This window comes from Cupressus sempervirens, chromosome 9 (genome assembly GCF_028749045.1).
Source record: "Cupressus sempervirens isolate cs-2001-9-10 chromosome 9, ASM2874904v1, whole genome shotgun sequence".
NCBI classification, from domain to species: Eukaryota; Viridiplantae; Streptophyta; class Pinopsida; order Cupressales; family Cupressaceae; genus Cupressus; species Cupressus sempervirens.
This window is the reverse complement of record NC_143126.1, coordinates 272,123,262-272,147,440: the sequence shown is the minus strand read 5'-3', so window position 1 is coordinate 272,147,440 and position 24,179 is coordinate 272,123,262. Positions and strand designations below refer to the sequence as shown.

The window sequence follows — 24,179 nt, the reverse complement described above, 5'->3', positions numbered from 1 at the left end:
CTTATCTTAGGAACAAGATAAGAGCCATATTGATGATGGGAGGTAATTATCAAGAAGAGAATGAAGAGACTAAAAAGGTCATTGTACAAATGATAACATATTTGAATAAGGAAGCAACAAAACCACACACCACCATTGGAAATGACACAATGCAAATTGACAAAACAAAAGTAACTATTGAGATTTCTAAAATTCCATTTAAGGATTTTGGCCCTAATGTTCAAAATTTGAGTAGCTACACTAGCTCTGAGGTAGAAGATGAAGAAAAAAAGGAGGAAGAAAACAAAAGAAGAGAAGAAGAAAACACAAAGAGAGAAGAATAAAAGAAGAGAAAGGTAGAGGAAGAACAAAGAAGAATAAAGGAGGAAGAGAGGAAGAAAGAGGAAGAAAGAAAGAAAAAGCAAGAAGATAATAGGAAAAAGGAAGAAGAAAATAAAAATAAGGAAGAGGAAGAGAAAAAGAAAAGGAAGAGGAAGAAAAGAAGGAAGAAGAGAAGAAAAGAAAAGAAGAGGAGAAGAAGAAAAAGGAGGAAAAGGAAAAGTAGGCAATTATACCTAGTTCTTCTAGGACACCTCTCACACTTGCAAAATTGACATTTTCTGATGTTGATGATTAGATTGAATTGATCTCATCACTAAGCAAGATCATTAAAAGAAAAGGAAGATGAAGAGCTTGCAAAGATCTCTAATGCAAGTCACAAAGAAACTTGAGAGGACCTTGACTATAAAGTTTATAGAATCAAACCTGGAGGAAAGAGAAAAAGCTACAGTACAAGATTTTGATGCCAAGTTCACAAATTTGTTTGACATTGCATCCATTCAAGCTCAAACAAATCATGATGCATATATGTTTGACGTTGTATACCATAACATTAGAAATGACCTTGGATCTCTTGATGCATGCATCGAGGAGCTAAGAAGATGTGAGCAAGAAAGTAAAGCATTGTATGTTACGTGTGCAGTGTCATTTAAGTTCACCAAGGATAGTGGCGATAAAATGAAGAGAAAACATGAAGAACTACAGGCATTGGTAGATAGCTTTAGATGGTTGACCAGAAGATTGAAGATATTGTGGCACATATAGGAAAGACTTATGATGAAATAAGTCTCATTGAGATGAACAGAGAGAGAATAGCTAAGAGGTTCTCACTTTTGAGAGAACGTTTATCTTTGAAGATAACAACTCTGGAACAACAGATAGAGGAATGTCTTAAGGAAAAGACATCTTTTGACAAGTTTGTCAACTCAGACCTGAATGCAATGGAAGTAGCATCTTATGGACTTTGTGCCATTCTCAACATATTTGAAGGAGTAAGAGATTCATGGGAGAAGAATTTCAAAGGTTGCAAGACAAGTTTTGATGACTATGTGACATGCCTATCTACCTAATTATTGAGGTATAGATCCACAATTTTGACTTGTACATAAGTTTTGATACCTTCTCTATTAATGTCAAAGGGGGAGTAATATAGGAAAATTTTATAATGAAAGGAGAATTAATAATTTGATGTATTGATATATGTAGAAAGGGGGAGTAGCAATGTGAAGTATTATAGTCAAAGGGGGAGTCAAAATGTAATAGGAGATATAAGAAAAGATGATTATAAAATATGATGATCCACTAATTTTGAAAGTTTTGTAAATTTTGTTAAGGCCAAGTTTTTTGAAAAATTTTGATCAACATTTTGTGACTTAGCCAATTCTCCCATATATTGCCATCAATGCCAAAGGGGGAGATTGTTAGCAATTTGGCTAAGTAGACAAGTTGGAGTTGTCATTTATGGCAACATATATCTTGTATTAAGAAGGTACAATGTACAGATGAAGATTTAATAATTAGACTTAGAAAATTATCTAAGTATCAGCTAAGTTATCTAGCAGAGTAGATACAATTTTGGGTATGTACAATTGACTAAGACATTATGGTCATGTGTGCAATTAGGTACAGATAGTACAAGATGTTAGGATTACATGTTTAAGTGTGTGAGTCAATAAAGAAGAAGATATGACAGTTTTACCTATTGCAACAGTATATAGATATAACAGAGCATGATAGGAAAAGGTTAATTGTGAGTTAAGGAATTATTTTGTTTATGAAATAATTACTTGACTAATTAGGGATGACATCCTAGATCTTAACCCTAAGAGGGAAAGAGTTAATTTTGTATTTTTTCAAGTGTGTGAGATCTTGAAGGCCGATAGGATAGTATTTTATAAATTACAAAGGTATAAAGGAAAGTTTGCAAATGTGAAGTTAATTGTGCTTGTAAGGAAGACTATGAAAATTATGATGTATGATAAGGGGATATTGAGTTTTGTGAAGAGCATCAAGTTTTATATCAGATATTGAAGATATCAACAACAAGCAAAGAGGTTTTTCTATCTATCTTTTTATATCAAGGAATTACATTGTAACTTACATGTTTGGGTAGTGGACTCAGCTCATACATCATATACATCATCTTAGTGGACTTGGGTTGGTGGACTCAGCTTGTACAAGGTCAATATCTTTAACTATATACTTTTGATTAGTGGATCATTTTATGGATACCATCCCCACTAGGGTTTTCCCTTGGCCAGGGTTTCTCTAGTTAACAAAATATGGTGTTATGTGTTCTCTAATTGCATGGTTATTAAAATTGTTCAGTATAATTAGTTTTCTTTCATATGCAAGTTAAATAAGGCAATTAATAATATCTAATTTTGGGCTAAAGTTTTTAGAATACTAATTCACACCCCCCTCTTAGTATTCCCTATTTCTAACATATCTCTTTTGGGAGAGAAATTAGTTTGGAATGGTATTGGAAGTTTGGAATGGTATAGGGGAACTACATATGCATGTGGATTACCTTGTGGAGTATAGATTTGGAGACATCATGATTTGTTAGAGGGTATTTTTGAAAGAGAGAATGGAAGGGGCTCATAGCTAGATATAGGTGACAACTAAACATTACACAACCATGATTAATTATTTTCCTTGATGTCCTTTTTTATCTTTTACTTTTGAAAACTGAGGAAATATAAAATAATGTCTTACTGTGCAAATGGAAATGGGATGCTATATAGTTGTTAAAGAGATTTCTAGTGCTCTAACATTTTAAAAGATAGAATAATTATTTTATATGTTGCTTCTTATCTTGAAACATTGCTCTACGAGAGGTTTGTAACATGTTTAGTGTCTTCCTAGTGCTTCTAAATCTGCAAGGTGCTTGTGGAAGATAAAACTTGTGGATGCCTTCGCATCCACACATGAAGATTGATTCTCATTATCTAAATAGAGAGTCTATTTATGACTTGGACCTATTGTAGGTATAAAAATTGTGTTTCATCTTGGTCCAAAATCATTATTTAATTCTTAAATGTACTCCATTTTGTTTAAGATATTAAAATGAGTGTGTCTCATACATTTCTATCATTGTTTTTTGTAGAAAGATATGCTCACCCTTGGCTATGCAATAGGAAGATTCAATAAGTTTCATGAAATTTTCTTATTTAATCTTTGGCTACATAGAATTGATAAAACTGCTTGCCATAACTAACAAGAGTTGTAGTGCAACATAGTTCCTGCCATGTGCAAGAAAAGCATGTTGATTGATTTAAGTGGAAAAATATATCAAATTATAAATTAGAAAGTACAATAATGCAACCATTGTTTTTTAAATACTCAAATGTTGGGATGAGTCAACTAATTGTTGATCATATAGGATAAAAAAATTTATAGTACCCTATTTATAGGTAGGTTCCAATGCTTCTTTAATGAATAAATCAAATTATTCTCAATCAATGAGACCATTTTCCTCAAAAATTGGTCCTATCATAGGTAAAATGAAATACATGAAATTATGTGCAAGGCCGATTGTCCAAGAAAGCCACAGTGGGCTTGATTTTTCAATTTAGAAATTTGATTGGTTAGATTTAAAAATATTAATCAGTGACTAATGTCTTTACCCTTCCTAATCAAAGGTTAAGTGAGGCTCCAACAGCCATGTTCTTGTCTTGAATCATGGCATGTTTAGTTAAGTAATTTGCTTGCTGGACAATAATAAATATAGATTATAGATCAAATTTAAATTTTGAAAGTTCTCTTTATGGAATTCAAATCTAGTGGTTGTGTTGTGTGTATACTCTTGGAATAGTCTATTTAGTTCTTTTGTCAAAAATATTAGTCCACTACGTTATAACTTGATATAAATTGATTTTCAACTCTCATGGTGCAACACAAAAATTGAATAGCAATTTTGATAGTTTAAGGAGTAAGTTCAAGTGTACAAGAGAAAATGCACATACTCCCATTTGACATCATGGGGCAGCCTATTGATATTGCAATATAAAAAATTTGAGATGCTTAGTTCTACTAAAATAATACACTTGAACCAGAATGCATCTTTGAGTTGGTTTTACAAATTAAAACTTTCACAATCTTCATGAGATGCAGTTTAAAAAAACCATTGAAAAAGTCATTTTGCTTCTAACATAGTTCACAATCATCTGTAGCTTTAGAAAATGTCCAAATAGAAAATTAATGCTAGAAAACACCAATATTGAGCTTATCTCTCAATTACTAAGGATAAAACTATAGGACTATACTACTTTATTTGGTCACTATGGACTCAAGTGTACTCAAAATAAAGAAAATGTTCAGTCAAACATCAAGCAAGTGAAACAAACTAGTCAAAAGTATGTAAATGAATATAAAAATCTCATTAATTTTCAAGAGATAATCTACTACACGAGTTTCACTAAGAGGGCTTTGTTCTGAAAGTTAAAATCATATTCATTTTTTCCTACATTTTCTTGTCAGTTTTATAGAGCACATGTTAAACTATGTTTCTTCACTATTGCTTGCATTAGATTTAATTGTATTTTATCATTTTTAAAATCTATAATGCTCGTGATAAGAAACATTTTAAATTTTTTGGCCAACAATCATGGTTTGAGTACATATCTTAGGGAGCTTACTTCCACTAACATTGGTTCTAATTTTCCCAAACCTGCCACCTGCTAAAAACAATGTACTAAAAATCTCACACAAAAAGCAATTGTTCATTTCATTAGCACAAGGTCACTTTTCCATTCATTATATTACCAATATGTGTCTTTAATCATAGTTGTCTCTCATATACAACTTATTTGCTCTTGGTCATTAGCATGGTTTCACATCAGCGAGAAGACGACATGCTATTTGGTATCAATCACTATCCATTTTAAAATGACAATTCCACATGTTCTCTTCTATGAGGAGAAAACAACCCCAATACTTGGTTGTACATGTCATGAAATTTTTAGAATTCAAAACAAACCCACCGTAAAATTTTAAGGTCAAATGTGATATTTGGAAGCTATTTTGTAGTAGTTTATTAACCTATTGACCACCAAATACCTCTCAACAAGCTTTCTCTTACTCATTTCAACTGTCTAATGTGTTGCAAGATTGAAAAATGACAAAGAAATGAAGTTGGAAAAATAGAGACTCATCTCAGCATCCAAATTCAAGAGGCCGGATTACAAAATTTAGAGTTATTTTTCTCATTCCTTCACAGTGATGGATAATTGTGCAGGCTCTTCAACCTAAAAGCCAAAATGTCTAAGGTATGAAGTATCTGAACCATTTCAACAAATCTATAAAAGTAGGTGATCTCAATTAATGCAATGATTTTAGAATAAGAAGATATACAATTTGTAGAGAAAGGCTTAGGAGCTAAAAGTAGATTCCAGACAAGTTTTTCGAGAAAAAAAAAAACATGTGCACAAGTTATCCACAACATTGATTAAATGCCCACAATAGAAGGGTTTGGATAGGAATTTTCCATGTGTATGATTATATATATACCCACAAAATTAATTAAAATAACATTAATAATAAACATTGTGAAGCAGAAGAGTAATTGGAATCAAGAGAGCATTTACAAATATACTCTTTTGTCACATGTTTTTCCTTTCAACAACCTCACATAGAATCCCCAAATTCATAGAAGAAGTTAGGTCACAAATTCTTATATGATGAAAACAAAGCAATCTATTCAATTTCAGACATTTAACACTGCACAATGAAATGATGCGTGGAGCCATAGAGCAATACTTTATGAATGTCTTGTATTATTTTAGGATATGATCTTTGTAGTCGATGAGTCTCGATGAAGACGACTATAGAAAAATATGATTATTTTTAACAAATCTATCCCATGAGCAACTACTTAAAGAAAATGAGTTCTAGATTAAAAAAGTTCAACTCATTCTATTTATTTATTATGGGTGAATGACGAAGCCTGCACAACTCAACAGATGGCTCAACACATGGTGGTTCAGTTGCATGGAGAAAGAACATGCAAACCCGCAAAAGTTTTCCACAAATTTGATAGTCCATCTATAGCCATCAGTGTTAGTTCCATGTCACTAATAATGGTTCCTATACTGATAGTTCATCTCTAATGCCATAAACCCTTATGAAATAAGAATTCATTGATTATCCTTTCTTTATTTGTATGTGATTTAGTTTCCTTTTTAGTGCGAGAACCCTAATTGCATTATTGACCTCATATGCATTTAGTAATGTATTCATCATATCAAATGTTGTCTGATGTTTTTTTGGCATAGGTACAATATCATTCTTTACTCCATCTAATATGATCTAAATGACTTTTCTATTTCCTTTACTCCATATAGTTTTATGAGGTTCAATACTAGGTTGTTTGGATGCTCTATCAACAAATTGTTTTACATCACTTTCTTCAAGAATCATCATGATTCTGAATTTCCAAGCATCAAAGTGTTCTTTCCCATCAAACCTATCCTAAGGTCTGATTGTGTATGCCATTGAAGATAGGAGATAGTTGCTAGATATATATAAAGTTTGATTATTGAATTTTGTAGAGCCTAGGTTTGACTACCAGATCTCTGATACCATGTAAATTTTTTGCAAATTCTATTACTAAATATAGACTAGATTCTAACTTCTTTTCTCTCCTTGTGACTTGCTATGAATAACTTCAAAGTATTGCCTTCAATTGAATTAGAAATATAATTATGAAATTTGTCTTTTGTTCTACAATTCATATGTGGGTAGTATTGACTAAGGAGTAGACTTATCTTTGTTCTTGTGTGCTCTTAGACTTCAACCTTACCCTCTACAAATATAGGAATCAAGGGACATGTCCTTAGAAAGGACATGTCTCTTCCAAAGTCTATTTGTCTAACATCTAGAAGTTGGAGACTTTCCATGACTTAAGTAAGTTTAAACACAAACATAAACAAAGAAGTTTAGATTAGTTTTAAACTAATACACAAGGATAGACGCCGATATCATAAAGAGAACAATGCAAAGAACTAGTTCTATATTTATCATGCCATATCAGATCAGATTGATCTCTTATTAGATTAGTATGATAATAAGTTACTTAATTAACACTTCCTCTTAACTTGATAATCGTACTTAGAGATATCATAGCTAGCAACATCAATACGATGAACAAGCAAGAATTGATGCTCTATATCTATTTGAATCTTTTGAGCATGTGGTATCATAGAACACATGATACAATGTCATATTACTAAACTTGTGATATGACAAATCACTACTACTAGTGATAATAATATTACAAATAATACCATGTACAGGATAAATCTGAAGAGTAATTTAAGTTCTTCATTTATCCAAGTTATGACTCATAGATACTGGTATTCCTATGTCACAACATGATCCTGAGTTTTAAGATCTACCAGAATACATGATAAACACTGGACAATAATAAAATTCTTCCTTTATCCAAATTGTGACTTATAGACATAGCAATGTCTACATCACAATATGATCTTGAACTCATCTAGATCTTACAATAGAACTCTATTGTTTAACATATTATCTAAGAAATTGTCATCTCTCATAATGTCTTTTATACAAGTGTTCATTATCTTAGAGATCGTCACCTCTTAAATAATGAATGCAAATTGTGGAGCCCCTAATAGTCAATAGCTTGACAAATAAAAATTATTTTATTAATAATTTAAAGAATACAAATGGATTACAATTCAACCATACAAGTCTTCTCCTGAAGTGGTCTATCTTTACTCTAGATAGAGGTTTGGTGAGTATGTATATTGTCTAATCTGCAGTGCAAATGTATTCTAATTTTATAGAATTCATGTCTAACATATCTCTTACATAATGGTAAGGAATTTCAATATGCTTGGACCTGTCATGAAAAACTAGATTCATTGAAAGCTTGATGGAACTCTGATTATCCCAATGAATAATCGTAGGATTCATAGCTTGCTCAAATAATCCCACAAGTAACTTCCTTAGCCAAACTGTTTCTTGAGAGGCCATTACTGCTGCAATGTATTCGGCTTTTGTGGAGCTCTGAGCTACTGAAGACTGCTTTCTGCATATCCAAGATATCACTACTGATCCTAAACTAAAACAACATCCTGAAGTACTTTTTATGTCTTTAACACTTCCACCCCAGTTTGAGTTAGTGAATCCATTCAAATCTAAATCAACTTTCTCATATTTGAGTCCAAATTAAGAGTGCCTTGTAAATATCTCATAATGTGTTTAACTGCAACTAGGTGAATCTCCTTTGGCTCACACATAAACTGGCTTAAGGCATTAACAACATAGAAAATAATAGGTCTTGTATTTACTAAGTACATAAGGGATCCAATCATTTGTATGTAGAGAGTAGAATCTATAGAAGGTGAGTATGTAATGTTCCCATGTTTTAGCCTTCACATTCTCCAAAGTCTAAGTGGAGGATAAGAAGAAATTAAATTAATTTCTTATAAAGTCATTCAATTAAAAATTAAAAGGTGAATTTGTATTTAATTAATTTAATTATTAATTACAAGGGAATAGCTTCTAGGGTATGTATTAATTTTTGGAAGGACAGAAGCCTCTTGTGATTTAATTATTACCAGGGAGGAATTTCTACGGTATGCATTAATTATTGGAAGGAGGAAGCTTCTAGCTCTTGCAATTAATTAATGTTTTAGTTCCTTCCAGAAGGATGAAGAGAAGGATAAATAGGGCTGAAAGTTTCATTGTTGATCATGGGATGATTATGACTTGCATTTGATAAGAGCTTGGATCTGTGAATCACACTCCTTTTTTTGGCAATAGAGGATGTTCATTCTTTGTTGTAACATACTAGACATCATTCCCTTAGGGTTTGGGCTTTGGAATACATCTCTTTGTAATTGATTTCAACATTCTCAGCATTAATATAATTTCAGCCTTGGTTCAACTTTTGGGCATTCTTGGGTGTTCATTACAGTGGTATTAGAGCTATAAGTCCTGCCATCCTATGGAGATCTTCAACATCTATGTTTGAGCACGTGACAAGGACTTTATAATTTTTGCAATACTAGAGCAAGACAAGTTAGGAGTTTTGACTCACATAACGAACAAGATAGTCCATCCATGCAGAGGGACATACAATCCAGTCATATAGACACAGAGGAGGCATTCTTTGAACAAGAAAACAATATGGATGATCGAGATGATAGGAGTATCGATCTAGATCAAGAAAATGCAATGCTTAGGTTACTGAGTTCATTAGAGGAGGGGCAACAGATGCAACATGAGCATAATAGGTGAATGGATATGCAAATGGATATGATGATGCAACTAATGGCTAGACAAATGGGCATCAATATTAATCCAAGTGATGCCAACAATGGCAACAATAATAATAGGGGCAATGATAATGGAGGCCGAGACAACATTAATGGTAATAATAACAATGGGAATGAGGCTAATAACTTTAGACATGTTGCACGACCAGCTCGAACAACTAGCTCGAGACCCCTTCTACCCACCTTCCCACCCAGAGAACCAGTTAATGAACCATAGATTATAGAGTTACAGGATCAGTTTAAGAGGGATTGGGAGGCTAGTGGGCCAGAGTTTCAGGTGGATATCTCTCTCAGAGATTACTTAGACTTGAGGATGAGACACATGCCCAGATCAGGAAGAAGAAGTCAAAACTTTGAGCTAAGAAAGAAAGTGGGGAAACTTTCTTTACCATATTATGATGCTTTCGAGAAGATGACTACACGAGCTTGGGTGTAGAAGATGGATACTTACGTACATATGAATCCTATGCCTAAAGAGGAGGCTATAAAATATGAAGCTATTCACTTGGATGGACCAGAACATGAGTGGTGGCACCATGGCATGGTAACCTTGGGACATAACCAGATCACATCTTATGAGGAGTTCACTGAGAAGCTCATAGAGAGATTTGATACTAGGGATCTTGAATTACAGTTTAAGGAGTTGGCACAACTCAAGTAATGGGGATCAGTTGAAACATATATCAGTGAGTTTCAAAGGTTAGCTGTGTTGGTCACAGATATTTCAGAGAGGAGGTTAGTAGTGTTGTTTATGGATGGACTCTCAAAACCCTTGCGAGGTTGGGTCAAGGGACATGACCTAGGTACGTTGCAGGAGGCAACTAAAAAGGCTCATGACTTGGCACCTTCTTCATTTAGGAGCAGATTTCAGCACAAGGATTCTTATATGAAAAGGGACAAGGAGAAGGACAAAAAACCTTTTCACAAGGATGCTCAACCCAAAAGAGATAAGTTGGATAATGACACTTTGAATGATTTAAGAAAGAAGAAGTTATGTTTTTATTATAGAGAGCCTTGGGATTTATCTCATAAGTGTCCCCTCAAGACTAAGGCAAATCAAATGGAGTATTTCTCAATAGAAGAGTCACAGTCAGAAAGGGAGGATTAACACTCTGATTCAGATGAGGATAGCAATACTGAGGAGAGCAACATTCCTAAGGATGAGAAGTCATTAGCATGATTAACAGGGGCTCAGAAGGCAATCACATTTAGGGTTAGAGTTACTATCCAAGGGCAGAAAGTGATCTCACTCATTGACACTGCAGCTACACATAATTTTATAGATGCACAATTTGTATCCAAGAGAGGTCTATAGCATGAGGAGCATGCCGGATTTAGGGTTATGGTAGTTAATGGTGACAAACTATTATGCACTTAGAAGATATCTAATCTTCACATCAGGTTTGGAGATGGCTATGAGTTGAAAGATGAGTTCTATGTGGTAGACATGGGAGACTATGATGACATCCTTGGCATGGTATGGATGGCCTCCCTAGTAGAGTTCACATTTAACCTAGAAAAAATGGAGATGAAGTTTCAGCATAAGGGAAGAACTGTGGTACTTAGGGGACTTTTAGATGGAAGTTGCAGAGTAGTTTCCTTGAGAAAAATGTAAAGACTTTTTTGGCATGATAACATAGAGTGGGCAGCAGAATGTTTCACTATGCCAACTTCACAAGAGCCACAGGTGAAGAGTCATCCACTAGAGATTCAAGAGATACTTGATAGGCACACTAAGGTATTTGGAAAGATTTTGCATGGGGTTCCTCCTAACAGAGGAATAGAGCATGTTATTGAGCTTGAGGAGGGAGCCAAACCAATCATGATTACTCCCTATTTTCATCCTAAGAAACATAAGGATGAGATAGAGAAGGTAATTAAGGAGTTGTTGGAAATAGGGCATATCAGGCCTAGTAAGAGTCCATTTGCTTCAGTAGTAGTGTTGGTAAAGAATAAGGATGGGACAATGCGCATGTGCATTGATTATAGGGCATTAAACAAGAAGACCATTAAGAATAGATATCCCATCCCATGATTAGATGAGCTAATTAATGAGTTACATGGTGGATGTTTTTTTTACAAAGATTGACCTACGGTCAGGATATCATCAGATCAGGATGAGGGAGGAGGACATTGAGAAGACAACTTTTCGGTGTCACTATGGTCACTTTGACTTTTTGGTTATGCCATTTGGGCTAACCAATGCCCCTACTACATTCTAGAGTTGCATGAATCAGGTATTTAGGGAGTAGCTTAGGAGATTTGTTTTAATTTTCTTTGATGACATTTTAGTCTTTAGTAAGACTTGGGAGGAGCATTTACAACATCTTGAGATGGTGTTGTCTACTTTGGAAAAAGAATCATTGTATGCCAAGGAATCTAAGTGTAAGTTTGGGATGACTGAGCTACTATACCTTGGACATATTATCAGTGTAGATGGAGTTCAAGTAGATCCTAAAAAAATTAGGGCTATTGTTGATTGGCCTACTCCTATGAATCTTACACAGCTTAAGGGATTCCTTGATCTTTGTGGATTTTACATGAGATTTTTAAAAATATTTTCACAGCTTGCTACACCCCTGATAGACCTTACCAGGAAAGGGGATTTCACATGGAAAGAGGCAACTCAAAGAAGCTTTGATCATTTCAAGAAGGTGATTTCATCATGTCCAGTACTAGCTCTACCAGATTTCACAAAGCAATTTGAGCTTCATTGTGATGCATCAAGAGATGGGATCGGGGCGGTCCTAATGCAGGAGAAGCATCCCAATGTTTTTGAGAGCAGGAAGCTCCGTGGAGTGGAGAGGAGCTATTCCATCTATGATTGGGAGATGTTGGCTATAATGTATGCATTGGCCAAGTTTAGGTCCTACCTAGTTGGGGGAAATTTTTTTATCAAAATCGATCACAACAGCATCAAGTACTTCATGAACCAACATGATTTGAATGATAGACAACAGAAGTGGATCATGAAGTTGCAGGCTTATGAATTTGACATTGAGTTTGTCAAAGGTAAGAAGAATGTGGTTGCAGATGCCTTATCCAGGAGGCCTCATATTTGTGCTCTAGCTTAGATTACAGGAGTTTGGAGAAATAAGATCACAGAAGAATATGCGAGGGACACTTGGGCTTCTAGAGTAATTGCAGGCACCATACATGATGATCACTATGTGGTGATGGATGGATTGATAAAGTTTCAGGGTAGGATATATTTGATTCCTTCATCATAGTTTAAGGAAGTAATACTGAAGGCATTTCATGATGCATCTACAGCTGGACATCCAGGGGTCTTTAAGACCTACAGGTAGATCTGTGAGCAGTTCACATGGAAAGGGCTCAAGGATGATGTTCAGAAGTATGTCAGGGAGTGTACAATTTGCCAGCGGAATAAGGGAAAGCACACATATCCTGCAGGGTTGTTACAACCTTTTCCCATTCTGAATAGGAAATGGAAAAGTATTTCCATGGACTTCATCATTGGGTTACCATGAGTACAAGGGAAAGATTGCATCTATGTGATAGTTGACCGACTGACGAAGTTTGCTCACTTCTTTGCTATTCCATCCACTTATACAGCAATACAAGTGGCTGATCTTTTCTTCAGAGAGATATTTAGATTACATGGGCTACCTACTTTCATTGTTAGTGATAGGGATAGTAAATTCATGAGCACTTTTTGGCAAGAGTTGTTTAGGTTGTGTGGTACTGAACTTACACCTAGCACTAGTTATCATCCACAGACAGATGGGCAGACATAGATTGTGAATAAATGGTTGGAAGGATATTTGAGGAACTATGTGACTACACAGTAGAGGGCTAATTGGGTCAAATGGCTACATATGGGAGAGTACTGTTATAATATCACTTATTGTATGTCCATTAAGATGACTCCATTCATGGCACTGTATGGTTATGAAGCACCTAGTTTCAAGGATCTAGTTTTGGGAGATAGTAGAGTTCCCAAAGCAAAAAACTTCTTGTAGGATAGTTAGGATATTTTGAGGGTGCTCAAGGAGAATATACGACAAGCCCAAAATCAGCAAAAATTATATGCTAACCAATACCGGATAGAGCGTAGTTTTTAAGTTGGGGATATGGTTTACCTGAGGCTACAACCATATAGACAGTCATCGCTCAAGAAGAGTGGAGCAGAGAAGTTGAAGCCTAGGTTTTATGGACCCTACAAAGTGATCCGCAAGGTGGGTGAGGTTACTTATGAGATAGAGCTTCCAGAGGATAGTCGGGTGCATAATGTGTTTCATGTGTCAAGGCTTAAGAAATCCATCAGACAAAGAGTTATGCCTTCAGAAAAATTACCACCATTGGATGAGGAGGGAAAGCTTTTATTAATTCCTGAGGCTATTCTAGATACTAGGGAAAGGACTCTGTGAAGCAGGTTGATTAAAGAATATTTAGTCAAGTGGAAATATCTACCAGAGGAAGATGCTACTTGGGAGAGTGAGAAGGTGCTACAACAAATAGGACTAAGATTGCTTGAGGTCAAGCAATTTCAAGGAGGGCAGACCTGTAATGTTCCCATGTTTTAGCCTTCACGTTCTCCAAAGTCTAAGTGGAGGATAAGAAGAAATTAAATTAATTTCTTATAAAGTCATTCAATTAAAAATTAAAAGGTGACTTTGTATTTAATTAATTTAATTATTAATTACAAGGGAATAGCTTCTAGGGTATGTATTAATTTTTGGAAGGACAGAAGCTTCTCGTGATTTAATTATTGCTAGGGAGGAATTTCTAGGGTATGCATTAATTATTGGAAGGAGAAAGCTTCTAGCTCTTGCAATTAATTAATGTTTTAGTTCCGTCCAGAAGGATGAAGAAAAGGATAAATAGGGCTGAAAGTTTCATTGCTGATCATGGGATGATTATGACTTGCATTTGATAAGAGCTTGGATGTGTGAATCAAACTCCTTTTTTTGGCAATAGAGGACACTCATTCTCTGCTGTAACATTCTAGACGTCATTTCCTTAGGGTTTGGCCTTTGGAATACATCTCTTTGTAATTGATTGCAACATTCTCAGCATTAATATAATTTCAGCCTTGGTTTAGCTTTTGGGCATTCCTGGGTGTCCATTACAGATTATGCTGCTGCCTCTTTAAATTTATGTAGATTAGTCTCCATTGGAGAAGACATAGACTTGCAATTCCACATTCCAAATCTCTTCAAAATGTCTGATGTATACTTTCCTTGATTAAGTATGATACTATCAAAATCCTGTTGTACTTCCAGCCCTAGGAAGTAATGAAGGAGTCCAAGTCTTTCATCTCAAAATCTCTAATTAGATCTTTCTTTCATTGATTTATAAGATTATCATCACCTATTATTAGTAAATCAACATCTAGTATCAAAATTACCATATCATCTTTATCTCTTTTATAATATAAATTTGGTTCGACTTCATTCTTGAAAAATCCTAAGCCAGTGAGATACTTGTCAATTCTTTTATACCAAGCCCTTGGAGCTTGTTTAAGCCCAAAGAGAGCTTTCTTGAGCCTGCAAACAAAAATGTTAGGATCATGAGTTTCAAATCCTTCAAGTTGCTCTAAATATACTTTTTCTACAATCTTTCCATTTAGGAATGTTCTTTTTACATCCATTTGATGTACTTTCCATCCCATCGATGTTGCAATTGTTAGAATTGCCCTTACAGAGGTATATCTAGTGATAGGAGCAAAAGTTTCTCCATAATCAATCCCTTCTTTCTAAGAGAATCCTCTGGCTACAAATCTAACTTTATATTTCTCAATGCCACTGTTAACAACATGCTTTATTTTAAATATCCACTTAGAAGAAACAACAGATTTTCCTTTAAGTCTTGGAACAATTTCCCAAACATCATTTTTCATAATAGATTGGTATTCTTCTATTATAGCTTCTTTCCAGGTTGTATGTTTAATAAAATTTGAAGGATTGGTTGGTTATGTTTTGGACAAATCATTCATGTTTGATGTATAACTAGAAAATCTTTTAGGTCTTTTGTTTTCTCTGACTGTTCCAGAAGGTGCAACAAAGTCTTATGTTTCCTTGACTGTTTTAATAGCCCAAAGTGGTATTTTCTTTGAATTTTGAGTTTCTCCAAGATTTAGATTTTGAATTTCATCTTCAATTTCTTCTATGTTCTCCCTATGAGATTCATACACACTATTTCTTTTAGAACTAGGTAAAGGAGAAGGTTCTTCAAAACTTAGAGCTCTTTTGAATGCTAGATCTTCTTTAAAAATTACATCTCTACTAAGTTCAATACTTTTTTGTCTAGGTATGAAAATCCTATATGCCTTAGATGTTTCACAATACCTTACAAAAATACCTTTCCTCCCAGAGGGTTCTAACTTGGTTCTCTTTTCTTTTGAAACATGGATATATATGGGGCACCCAAAAATCCAAAGATGATTTATATTGGGTTTAACCTTAGGAAAGACTTCTTCAAGGGTTTTATCTCTAAGGTAAGAGTGCGGGCTTCAATTTTGAATATAGACAATAGTACAAGAGGCTTCTATCCAAAGATAATATTCTAGATTTTGATCAAATATCATAGCTCTAGTAGCTTCTATAATTGTTCTATTCTTTTTTTTTCTACCTCAGTTTGTTCTGGATTTAAGGAATGATGTGCTCACTCTTAATTCCTATTTCTTTACAAAACCTTTTAAACAAATCTAAGGTGTATTCTCCTCCATTATCAATTCTAAAAGTTTTAATTTTATGTCCTGATAAGTTTTCAGTTAATGTTTGAATTCTTTAAATCTCTTTAGCATTTCTTCTGATTCTTTGCACTTTAAGAAGTAAATCCATGCTTTCCTAGAAAATTCATCTATGAACAAAATATAGTACCAGCATCCTCCAAGAGAAGGAACAAACATAGGTCCACAAATCTGAATGAGTTAATTCCAAAATATTATTTGTTTTTCTAGTGCTATCATGAAATGAACTTCTGGTGTTCTTACCAAGTGCACACCCTTTGCATATGCTTAAGTGATCTTTATTTAGTTTAGGTAGACCAATAACCATCTTCTCTAAAGTTGATAAGCTTTTGAAATTTAGATGCACTAATCTTTTGTGCCATATTTCATTTATGTCAGCAGCTTCATGAATTAAGGCTTGAATAGGTCGACTAGATTCTAAATTCAATTCATACAAATATCGTTTTCTCTAACCAATCAACTTCACTTTCTTGATTGAGGAGTTCTTTTCCCAAGTTATTACTTTACTGTCCACAAATGCAACATTATGCCCATCATCTTCAAGTGATGTAATTGACATTAGATTTCTTTTTATTCTTAGTACATAGAGTACACCTTTGAGAAGAAGAGAATTTCCTAATTTTAGTTTCAAGGTGCAATTTCCAATTCCTTGGACAGAATGTCCTAAATTGTCACCAATGGTGACTTAGCCATTAACCTTTTTAGATATAGAGTCTAGTGCTTCTTTGTATCCTGTTATATGCATAGAAGATCCACTATCAATTACCCATGCTTTACTGGAGATTTCATTTGATAGTGATGAATATAATACATGATTCTCAGGATCATAGTTATCTTCTTCCCTAGTAACATTTGTATAGTTCACTTGTTGTTTAGAATTCTTAGGACAATTAGATCTATAGTGTCCAAAATTTTCACATCTAAAACATTTTATCTTGGATAGATCTTTCTTTGGTTTCCCATTCTTTTGATTTCCCTTTTTCTTCTTAAAATGATTCTTCTTGCCCTCATAGGAGTTTGTATTAAGAACATGAAGTTCTTCATCTTCTGTTTTCAGTTTCCCTTCTTTCTTTATTGTTTTTTGGATTCTTCTTGAAGACAATCCCCCTTAAGTCTGTTGAAGTGAGGGAGTTTATCTCTAACACTTATTCCTTGTACAAAAGTTTCCCACAAATCTGGCAATCCATCTATACCCATTACTGTTAGTTTCGTGTTACTAATAATGGTTCTTATACTTGAGAGTTCATCTCTAATGCTAGAAACCCTTAGGAAATAAGAATTAATTGATTATCCTTTCTTTATTTGTATGTGATTTAGTTGCCTTTTTAGTACAAGAACCCTAGTTGCATTATTGACCTCATATGCATTTAGTAATGCATTCATCATATCAAATGTTGCCTGATGTTTTGTTGGCATAGGTACAATATCATTCTTTACTCCTTCTAATATGATTTGAATGGCTTTTCTATTTCCTTTACTCCATATAGTTTTATGAGGTTCAATACTAGGTTGTTTGGATGCTTTATCAACGAATTGTTTTACATCACTTTCTTCAAGAATCATCATGATTTCTGAATTTCCAGGCATCAAAGTGTTCTTTCCCATCAAACCTATCCTAAGGTCTAATTGTGTATGCCATTGAAGATAGGAGATAGTTGCTAGATATATATAAAGTTTGATTACTAAATTTTGCAGAGCCTAGGTTCAACTACCAGAGCTCTAATACCATGTAAATTTTTTGCAAATTCTATGACTGAATATAGACTAGATTCTAACTTCTTTTCTCTCCTTGTGACTTGCTATGAATAACTTCAAAGTATCACCTTAAATTGAATTAGAAATATAATTATGAAATCTGTCTTTTGTTCTGCAATTCATATGTGGGCAGTATTGACTAAGGAGCAAACTTATCTTTGTTCTTGTGTGCTCTTAGACTTCAACCTTACCCTCTACAAATATAGGAATCAAGGGACATGTCCTTAGAAAGGACATGTCTCTTCCAAATTCTATTTGCCTAACCTCTAGAAGTCGACGACTTTCCATGACTTAAGTAAGTTTAAACACAAACATAAGCAAAGAAGTTTAGATTAGTTTTAAACTAATAGACAAGGATAGACATCAATATCATAAAGAGAACAATGCAAAGACTTAGTTCTATATTTATCATGCCATATCAGATCAGATCAATCTGCTATCAGATCAGTATGTTAATAAGTTACATAATTAACAGTTATGTTGAGGATTATGTAGAGAAGGAAGAAGGAGAGGAAGCAGTAGGAGAGGAGGAAGAGAAATTAGAGGTATCAAGTGATGAGAATTTAGAGGTGTCAGTGAAAAATGAGCCTACACCTGGTCTTGAAGACTCCTAATGGATTAGGAAGCCAGTGTGTGTCTATGTTGATGGGATTTATGGTCTCTTTCATTTTGGGCATGCATGATCTCTCGAACAAGCAAAGAAGCAGATTAAAAATGTGTTAAAGAGTGGAGAGGACACAATCCAAAAAAACACGACATCAAAGGATTTCACTAAAGACGTCTTCCCTTCCTATGCCAAGTTGAAGAACTCTAAGTTGAACAGTATACATGATCCTCTCTAACAATGTTAGAAATATTACATTTTAGACAATATCTACAACATATGTTCTGATCGACTTAAACATTATACTTTCTAGTACAAGTGCTAGTTATATATTTTAGTACAAATAGATTAGCATTAATAAGTTGTGTTAAAAAATCTAGCAGAAAAAAATAAAAATGAAGAACCTTATGAAAAAAGGGCTTTATAACACGAAATGAATTAAGCCAATCATATTTGAGATATTTAATTTTTTATTAAAAAAAATTACGAACAAATAACAAAACTTTAGAAATGTTGAAATTACCCAAAAATAATAACTTGTGATTGGTACATATTAATTAAGTAATTGGTGAAAGTGAATGAAATAATACATTGCCTACGACAAGTACAATAACTATAAATAATTCTTACCTAAACTACATGGGAGACACTTAGAATTTGAGATTTAATGGGCATGCATGTATTAAGTTGGATCAATGCTACAAGGACACATTGACCTTTTAGGTGACCTTGTTCTTTGATTTAAATTAGGGTTTTAATACTTGGGCACACCTTTTTACTTCGATTTGTACTTGCAAATAGAAAAGTGGTGGTGCTAACAAGTACCATTGAAACTTGCTACACCAATATAAATTTTTTGTGATGTCCTTAGTTAAAAATAAATTATATTTATCAATTTAAATATGTGATAAAGTTGGAGGATACATCACACAACACATGCAACCTTTATGTAAAATAAATAGCTAACAATGGTATAGTGAATGTTTGAGACTTTATGCAATAGATAAGTTTAGCACATGTTTGAGTAATAAATCAAGTTCAAGTATGAGGGGTTATATTAATGTAATGCAATAGTTGATGCAATTCTTCTTATCGATGCAAATAGAGAACCATAAGAGTTATAAAAATGCTTTTTGTGAATTTTACTATTGTATAAATTTCATGTAATAACATAAATATCTTATGATGGAAATGGCTTAAAGATGATGTTTTTAATATAAGATATAAATATACAATTCAAATTTTTGATATACAATTTCATAGATAATACTAACATTAAATTTAAGTTGTCATCTAGTCATAATGCATTAAAATTTAACTATGAATGTCAAAAACACTATTGCATCCTTAAACGAGATTAAGATTAGTGAGACAACATTGACTTGCAAAAAGAGAATACTTAGACAAAGGGAACACTGATTGAAAATTTGAGAGTGACTTGAGAGTGACTTGAGTAAGAAAATGATCTTTCCAAGTGGCAAATAAATATATGTTCAATCAACAATTCATTTACTTAAAGCCTGCATAGTGTAATATAAAATGGAAGCATTGGAAGTCACCTTTACAGCATGCTAAAATGGCATAAGCCATGATGGCAGGCAATGTTGACAAAAATGTTATTTGTAAAAGCCGTCCAGTGTGTACTCGAAGTGCCTTGCAATGAAATGTTTGTCAGCAATAATGGAATAATGGATGCATTCTATGTCCTCCAAAATTTACATAAGAATGACGTCTGTTGAAAAAGATGTGTGTTATGAATTCCAATTATTGTATTCAAGTGCTCTTTTCTTTACCATTAAGTACAGAAACCATTCATATGAATTCAACTTTGTGGGTGTCCCAACTATCTTACTTCCACCTACGCTCTATATATTATTCCTCGCCATTAAAGCTATGAACTGGCTTGGGTGGAGCACTTCATATCCTTTCCTGAGATTTTGTGAAGGGAACAAAAAAGTATTACATTTGTTAAAAGGATTAGTGGAGCCTCTTTTCAATCCTCCATATTTGAAAAATGAGAAGAAAGAAGAAAGTTTCAATTATTGGAATGAATAGTCTAATTGAATAGATCTCCTCGTGAATAACAAGAGTAGACTATGGTGAACATTAGGTGGCCTGTCACAAACATTATGGCCCACAATTTCACTGCATTCCGATTCAAGCTTCCACCAATTATTTGACTTATTATGATCTATCACTCACTAGATTTTCCAAATGCTATCACAGATTAACAATTTCCCCTGAATTTTCATATATTAACACACATAAGAGTGTTGGATCTCTGACAATAACAAGGCACAAATATTCTTCTGAGTTCTTTGAAATGAAGAAACCAGTGTTGGTCATGGCGGGTCGAATTGGGTTGAATCTTTTCTGCAATGTTTGCATAGCAATTGTTTATTCTGTGGCTGCAACAAGTTCTTCCGAATTGAAGAACAATGGTGTGAGTATGAATGGATTCAGGGGAGAACTGGTGCATATAGATTCTCCACTCTTCTCAACACATAACATGAGTTGGACGGAATGGCTGGAACGAGCAGTGAAAAGAAGCAAGCAGAGGTTGCGGAGCTTTAATGGCGGACGGATTGGAAAAACCGAGGCGACGGATTTGGGAGCGGCTGTGAACAGGGGAAGTGGGGAATTTGTGATGAAATTGGCAATTGGGACTCCAGGGGTAGCCATTGCAGGGATTGTGGACACGGGAAGCGATTTGACATGGACTCAATGCAAGCCTTGCATCGATTGCTTTGCACAATCCACACCCATTTTCGATCCTTCTCTATCTTCCTCTTACAAAATGCTCCCCTGTTCTCATACCCTCTGTTCCGCCCAAGCTCTTCCCGAATTCTCCTGCAAATCAAAGTCCTGCGAGTACACTTACACATATGGTGATTTCTCCATCACCGACGGAATTCTTTCCTCTGAGATTTTCACTTTTGGTTCCCCCAAATCAGAAATTGGGGCTTCAAAGGCGCAAGTTTTGTTCGGGTGCGGCCATGACAATGAAGGAAGCGGATTCGATCACGCGAGCGGAATTGTTGGTTTGGGAAGAGGGCCACTTTCTTTGATCACCCAACTTGGCAAATCCCTCGATTACAAATTCTCCTACTGTCTCACCGATTCCCCTTCCAAATCCAGCACCATTTTCTTTGGCAATTCGTCCCAATTGAAAGAGAAAGATTTCAGGTCGACTCCTTTCGAAGTGAACCAAACATGGCAATCCAGTTACTACTATCTTTCATTGCAGGGGATCAGTGTGGGGAACAAATTGCTGAGGATTCCCAGTGGGGCTTTTGAAATTCAATCGGATGGAACGGGCGGATTCATCATAGATTCTGGAACAACTATCACATATCTGCCGTCGGTTGCTTACGGGGCTCTGAGAACTGAGTTGGTTTCTCTGATTAAGCTCACCACCGCCGATGGATCCCAAATTGGGCTCGATCTTTGTTATAAAGTTTCCGCGGGTACGAATCCTCTTGCCAAATTTCCGAGCTTGAGTTTCCATTTCAAAGGTGCGGATTTTGTTCTGCCGCCGAAGAATTACATGGTTTTGGGCGATAGGACTGGTAAATTGTTGTGCCTTGCAATGATGCCCTCCGATGATGGAGTCTCCATATTTGGGAATGTGCAGCAGCAGAATTATCAGATTCTTTACGATTTGGGGAAAAATATGCTCTCCTTCTCGCCTGCACTCTGTGAAACCGTGTGAATATGAATCTTGTACATGAATAATATAGTTTAGACAGATGATGAACAGATTGTATAGTTTCTAGTGGAGACTGACTGTAAAGAAAATCGAATCCACAGCGTCTAGAGCTTGGTAAAGTTATCGCAAACAACTTCAATGTATCGTAACATCTATCAAAATGTCAGTTCTGGACGTGTTTTGTTTTTGGTTTTACAGGGAACATAATAATTTTGATATTTGATATTTCTTCGATTAAAAGTTAAAGAAGCCGTGGATGAAGGATTATAATCTTTTGATGTGTTTTGTTTGTAGGTTTTATAGGGACATAATAATTTGCATATTTGATATTTGTTTGATTAAAAGTTAAAGAGGCATTAGGCTCTTGTATTGAATATTTGAATTAATTCTGATATATTAATATTTAATAAATTTTTAATATAATAATATTTAATAAATTGTGTCGAAGATTTCATTTTTTATCGAATTATTTAAAATTATAGAATATTGACAAATCTTTGACAATGAATTAATTATGATATGTATCTACTAGTCTTTGTTTTACCCTTTCTTTTTAATATAAAAATGAAACATATACTTATTTTAGAAAATTAGAAAGTAACAATTGAATATACATTTGCAAGGATGTGATGAATATGTGGTTTTTTTGGGTGCGATGGAGTCTCTGAGAAGTGTTGGCTGCCGGCTGGGCTAGTGTTTTTCCCCTAGCCTGTTCTTGGTGTTTGATCTTTACTATTTTTCTATTCTGTTTGGATTGTTAGCTACTGGACATAATTTGCGTCGGTGTTTTTGGAGATCTTCTGCAGTCAATTTTGGATTGGGGGTTTTATTGTTTGCATGGCAGGGCCTGGGATTTCTTCTCCATTGGTGAGAACAGATGGTTCTTCTCCAACTATGCATGCAATGCGATCTGAATCATTTTATTCAGGGGAGAGCTCCAAGCTGAAAAAAGTTAATGGTTGTCTTCCGTGTAGCCATGATCGCCCTGTTCTGGTTATTCCTCCAACGGCTGTAATGGAGGACATTGATTATTGGACCAAGCATGCTTTGATATGCAAATTTCTTGGAATCCGGATTTCCCTATCCGCTCTTGAGGCATGGATCCGCCGCTCTTGGCAGGTGGAAGGCGATATGGAGATTATGTTGGCAGGGAATAGTTATTTTTTTGTTGTATTCTCTTGCATGTCTGATCGTGATCGTGTTTTTGAAGGAGGCCCTTATTTCTACAACAATGTGGGGTTATTTGTCAAACCTTGGCATTCAGGTTTTAATTCTGCTGAGGATCTCCCTTCAACAGTGCCAATTTGGGTTCGCTTGCCTCGTCTTCCCTTGGAATTTTGGCGTGAAGACATCCTTCGACAAATTGCTGCTTTGTTGGGGAAGCCAGCTGCGATCGCACATCAAACCCTCGATAAAAAGGTTATTTCTTTTGCTAGAATTTGTGTTGAAATTAATTTGAATAACCCATTACCAGATTCTTTGGAAATTTGTCTGAGGGATTCTTCTTGGGTGCAACAGTTAGATTATGAATCCCTCCCTTTCCGTTGTCGGATTTGTCATGAGTATGGTCATTTACTGCGGCAGTGCCCCCGTAACTCGAGTTTCAAAGGAGTGGATCGGTCTACAGCTAGAAATGCTGGTGGTTTGGCAGATACTACAGGGAAAGGACAATCTCAAATGGTTAATACTACCAAGGGGATGAATCCACAAGATGCTACAGGTAAGGGTAAGGCTCCAATGCAGGATAAGGATGGATTTACCCCTGTT

General features: G+C 34.8%; 1 pseudogene across 1 annotated transcript; it reads left to right on the top strand.

Moving 5' to 3' along the window:
• Nucleotides 1-20,845: 20,845 nt before the first annotated feature.
• LOC149538505 (aspartic proteinase nepenthesin-1 pseudogene) lies at nt 20,846-22,607 on the top strand (annotated as a pseudogene). The gene has a single exon (XR_016356069.1). The product of XR_016356069.1 is annotated as an aspartic proteinase nepenthesin-1 pseudogene (transcript).
• Nucleotides 22,608-24,179: the final 1,572 nt, after the last annotated feature.